The sequence below is a fragment of the Podarcis filfolensis genome (assembly GCF_964270895.1).
Source record: "Podarcis filfolensis genome assembly, chromosome: 1".
Lineage (NCBI taxonomy): Eukaryota > Metazoa > Chordata > Lepidosauria > Squamata > Lacertidae > Podarcis > Podarcis filfolensis.
The window spans coordinates 104474075-104479999 of record NC_139604.1 but is presented as its reverse complement, the minus strand read 5'-3'; positions in this window follow the sequence as shown (position 1 = coordinate 104479999).

Here is a 5925-nt window from a genome sequence, read left to right as displayed (position 1 = left end):
TGCGGTGGGCAATGAGAATGCCATGAGAAGAACTAGTGTGGAAATTAAAGCGAGATGGAAAAGAAACGCCCTTCAGCTATTACCTGAACAATGCTCAATATATATGCAAGATTTCCACGAATGCCATAGGATGGCGCTACTGCAAAGCCATTGTCTGCGGGAAAGCTTATAAAGGCAGGGCAACTTCGCAGTGTTTCTTGTGGAAACGCAATCTGTTCATGCTAGAACGTAAGAAAGTACTTGGTGCAACGCTCTTCTCCCGGGGACCAACCAGGCAGTCGTGTCTCTTGCGAATCCCACAAGGAGATCAGAGCACAGGATCCCTTCGGCACTCGTGATTCCTAGCAAGTAGCACTCATCGGCGCGCAACTTTACTGACCAAAGCGCGACCAGTTTCCTCAGACGTTCATTTTTTTTAATCGGAATCGCGAAGAAATTGAACGTGAAATACAACGTAGAACAATAATACGAACAAAGCACACTAATTCTGTTTTTTGCACACGAGTGATCAGGGGAAAGCGCGAACGCAGTCCCCCACTACCACAAATTATGCAGTCGAGTTTCCCGCATTTGGGGAAATCGCAGGGGTCAGCACACCCGCAGTGCAATGGATGAGCCTCACCCTGGGAAAACCTCCTTCATGATCAAGGTGTCTCCCCTGCCAGGTAAGTATGCTTTCTCATCAGACCGGACCCGGGCCGCCGTCCTCCCGCGCTCTTCCAGGCCATAGCGAGCATACCAAGCCCCGCACGAGGGCCCCGTCCTCGCTTCCCTTCGCTCGCTCGCAGTCGGGCGTCATCTACCGGCCCAATCTGACGGAGCCCCGACCTCTCCAAAGGCCCGTGAAGCGCATTTCGTGCTCTCCCATAATGCTCCGCGGCGGCGCCTCATCTGCATGTGGGAGCGGCTCCGGCTCCACCTCCTCCCGCTCTTCCCAGCCAAGCCGCGTCCAGCCAGGGGCTGCTGCCTCTCAGTTCCAGCGACCGCCTTGGTTTAGTGCACCGCCGGAGAAGTTGTTTTAGACGGTTATTAGTTTCCTTCGTCGTCCCTGCGCTGCTGAGCACTCGGCCCCTTGCTTGCCAGGGCGATGACCAGACACGCTTGGCTCCATAACCCAAGTGGAGTTTTCCTGGTTTATATTCTAACCCCGTTCGAATCTATACATTATCTCAGTGTGCTTTCAAAACATATGTGCAATCCAACCCGAAAAAGTCTGTCCTTAAAAGACGTTTTTTACACCTAAACAACAGAAATTTTGAATTCAGAAACACATTTTAAACAGTCACTGATGGCCATTTTTTAGAGTTGTGGTAAATTCAGAGTTTTAAATGTACTGAGAATGTTTGCCTCTTACCTCTGGGCACTGGAATACTTCTAATAATACTTCTTCTTGGGTCATTTATAAGGTTCTGGAAAAATAAACATGTTAGACAATGGTTGTGGGCATGAGCGGAGCCAAGGGGCAGTGGCGGGGGCAGCTCCCTCCCTGCAGATCATGGAAAACAATACTTAATCTACTGACCAATCACATCAGCTCTGCCCCCCCCTAACAAAAGTCCTGCCCTCCCTAATAAAGGCCTGCTCCCCCCAAAAAATCCTGGGTATGCCCATGGTTGGGGGCCTGATAACTCAAGTGAAAAAGTAAAGCATCAAAGGGAGTTACGGTTGGGTTTGTACAGTACAGGGGTCAGCAACCTTTTTCAGCCGTGGGCCCGTCCACCGTCCCTCAGACTATGTGGTGGGCCGGACTATATTTTGGAGGGGGAAATGAACGAATTCCTATGCCCCACCAATAACCCAGAGATGCATTTTAAATAAAAGCACACATTCTACTCATGTAAAAACACCAGGCAGGCCCCACAAATAACTCAGAGACGCATTTTAAATAAAAGGACACATTCTACTCATGTAAAAACACACTGATTCCCGGGCTGTCCGTGGGCCACATTGAGAAGGCGATTGGGCCACATCTGGCCCAAGGGCCTTAGGTTGCCTACCCTGGTATAGTATATGATGCTAGTCCCTTAATCCTGGCACTATAGTATCAGTGGTGTCCTCAGATTATGACTTTTGGTTGCAACTTCAGGACCCCACCCAGCGGAATAAGTTGGAGGGCCTCAAAATTATGGCGAGCTAGCTTTCCAAATATACAATGTAATACAATTACCATATAAAGTGCCCCCCCATAATACATTCATTTTTTTTAATGAATATTTATTAGATTTTCCAATTTTATATAAACACCAAAAAAAAAGAAAAAGAAAAATATTAAAAACAATTCAATTTCAATAACAGTTTTTCAATCACATATTTCTTTGACTTCCTCATACCTCCCCTTCTTGTTCTCTAGTTCCCTTATTAATTCAGCAAATCCTAATCTCTTAACTTTCCTTTTAAAATGAAACCTTATTTTCCATTCAGCTTTTTTTAAATTTAATAACATAAACCATTATAATCCCCATTATCTTTATCATAACAGCTAGTCCCCACCAAAGTTCAAACCAACATCTTTTCAAAATTCATTAATTTTATAATATTTCTGAAGGTAATCCTTAAATTTCTTCCAATCTTCTTCTGCTGACTTTTCTCCCTGGTCGCGGATTCTGCCGGTCATTTCTGCCAGTCCCATACAGTCAATCAACTTCATCTGCCATTCTTCCAGAGTGGGTAGATCCTCAGTCTTCCAGTGCTTTGCTATAAGTATTCTTGCTGCCGTTGTAGCGTACATAAAGAAAATTCTGTCTTTCTTTGGTACCAAATGGCCGACTATGCCCAAGAGAAAAGCCTCTGGTTTTTTCAGGAAGGTATACTTAAGTATCTTTTTCATTTCATTATAAATCATTTCCCAGAAGGCCTTAATCTTTGGGCACGTCCACCATAGGTGAAAAAATGTACCTTCAACTTCCTTACATTTCCAGCATTTATTATCGGGCAAGTGATATATTTTTGCGAGCTTGACTGGGGTTATGTACCACCTGTATATCATTTTCATAATATTCTCTCTTAAGGCATTACATGCCGTGAATTTCATACCTGTGGTCCATAACTGTTCCCAGTCAGCAAACATGATGTTATGTCCAAGATCTTGTGCCCATTTAATCATAGCTGACTTAACAGTTTCATCCTGTGTATTCCATTTCAGCAGCAAGTTATACATTTTTGACATGATTTTAGTTTTAGGTTCTAGCACTTCTGTTTCTAATTTAGATTTTTCCACCTGGAAGCCAATTTTCCTGTCCAAATTGTATGCCTCCCTTATCTGAAAATAATGTAACCAGTCTCGGACTTTGTTTTTTAATTTCTCAAAACTCTGCAATTTCAGTCTATCTCCTTCTTGCTCCAAAATTTCCCAATATTTTGGCCAACTGGCCTCCATATTGAGTTTTTTCTGAGCTTTCGCTTCCATTGGTGACAACCACCTTGGGGTTTTGTTTTCCAATAAATCCTTATATCTAGTCCAAACATTAAACGAAGATCTCCTAACAATATGATTCTTAAACGCTTTGTGAGCTTTAACCTTGTCTGAGCTTTAACCTTTAACATTCAAACTGAGAGTCTAAATTCCAACTGCATGTGAACATATTGTTGTTTTGTAATTTAGTTAAAGAATAAAAGGAGAATATCCTGGATGCCTAGATCTAGGTTTGGGGCAAGCATTCTTGGGTGAGAGAACCCCAGTAGAGATTTAAAATAACAAAACATGCAGTTAAGTATAGCGTGTAAATTTAGGCTGTTAGACTTCTAAAATATCCCGTTCTAAGTTTCTTCCAAAGTTCTGCTCTTCCATTAGGATAGAGACCACATGTTTCAAAGGTAAGATTTATGTGCCTTTCCATACAGCAGCAATAGAAAACAGGCAGTACAACTTAGTTTCAACAATGGTAAGAGTTTCTAAATTATTTGTATAGGAACAAAAAGATGGCTTGTTAAAGCTAAGCGATCTGGGCTTCGAGTAACTAGCACAGACATCCTTACTGGTCAAGTTCACATTATGGAAAAAGAATGAGAGAGAACAAAGAGTTTGGTAACCCTTCCTCCCAAGGTGAGAGGATGTGACCTAGCTAAGCCTGGCAGGACAGCTTACTCTGTGGTCTTAACCCCTTAATGGATTAGAGTTAAGCATATTGGTTATATGAGACTGGATTTACCCCCCCGCCCACATTTGATTATAGTAACAGCCCCACTTGCAGTACACAGCCATTGAATATCTTTGAGCACCCCATGGTATGGAGATGTAGTGATGGAAAAAGTTACACCAGTTAAATAGTCTCTCGGTTCAATGTGCTGCAGTGAGGTGTGCTATTTTGCCAGAGGTTGCAGTAACAGTGGGCTCCACTTGCCATGGATTCAGCATGCTCCCCTTCAAAAACTCAGTGTCTCTGCATGGAACAATCAATTATAGTGACCAGGATTATAAACTGTTTATTATGACTAGCGTAGTGCTTTGCCGTTTATGTGATACTGTGTTTGACAAGAGCTAAAATGAAATACGGTGCCCAAGATGTTTCAGCAAAATGCCTTCCTCAGGGACAAACATTACCAAAGTCTTCTGTTTCAAAAGGTGCTTCTTCCTCAGAGGTTTATTTAGGCTGCCTCTGACAAGCTACTGTTTTCAACAAATTATTTATTTGACTCCAATAAAAATGGTTCCGTATATGAAGTTACCTGGCAGGGGAGATACCATGATAACCAGGAAGGTGGTTTTCACAGGGTGAGGCTCATCCATTGCACTGAAAAGGAAGGAAACTCGAATTACCCCACCATGCAATTTGTGTTTTCCACAGGAAAGTGGCTACATTCATAAAATGTTGCTGTCTCCTTTTCTGACAGAGGCCCAGGTCACCTAAAATGGGATATGTTCTGGGAGAGAAATCAGATCCAGGCGCTGCTTTCCCAGTCATGGCAGTTTCATGACAAGAAATGCTGCACCTGTTGAACATATCAGTACCGTATACGGAACAGCTGTCAGGAAAGGAGGAGGCAGCACTATGTTCAAGACCCCGGTACAAGTCAGGCACAGGGCTGACTTTTTCTTCTTCTTTTAATGAGGACCAGTAACAGGCCTGTCCAGTTCTTTCCTGCATTGGGAAAAGACAGAACCTTTCCAATATAGTAAAACGTGCTTATTGTGAAACACTCTCTCTACAGGTGCTCCTTTAACCTAGCGGCAGCAGTAAGGTTTTAAGCGCCGGTCATCTTGGCCGTATTCGCTTTTTATTTACAGAACACTTTGTATGCCACCGTTTCATTGACAGAAAAATCAATGCAGTTCGATATATATATATATATATATATATATATATATATATACATACATACATATACACACAGTGGTACCTCAGGTTAAGTACTTAATTCGTTCCGGAGGTCCGTTCTTAACCTGAAACTGTTCTTAACCTGAAGCACCACTTTAGCTAATGGGGCCTCCTGCTGCTGCCGCGCTGCTGGAGCACAATTTCTGTTCTCATCCTGAAGCAAAGTTCTTAACCAGAGGTAATATTTATGGGTTAGCGGAGTCTGTAACCTGAAGCGTATGTAACCCGAGGTACCACTGTATACACACTATACACACACACACACACACTATATATATACATAAACTATATATACTATCTATCTATCTATACACACACAAAAACCACACATTTTCAGGTCGCCAGCAAACTATTGGGGGGGGGGGGCGAGGAGGAAGGTTTTTATTCATCGTCTGTGTGAGCCTGACGCTGCAGAAAAGTTTCCAGCAAACGTTGAAATACGGAAGACGCTTGGTGAGGAATCGGGTCGATGACATGGCTCGGACCAAGGCGCCTCACCACAGCCCGCTTCCACAGCCGCCGCCGCCTGAGCCGTAGGCGGGGCTCTATCTTTCTCCGCCGCGCTCTCATTCGCCGCCCTGCGGCGGAGGCGGGAACAAAAAAGCGTCCC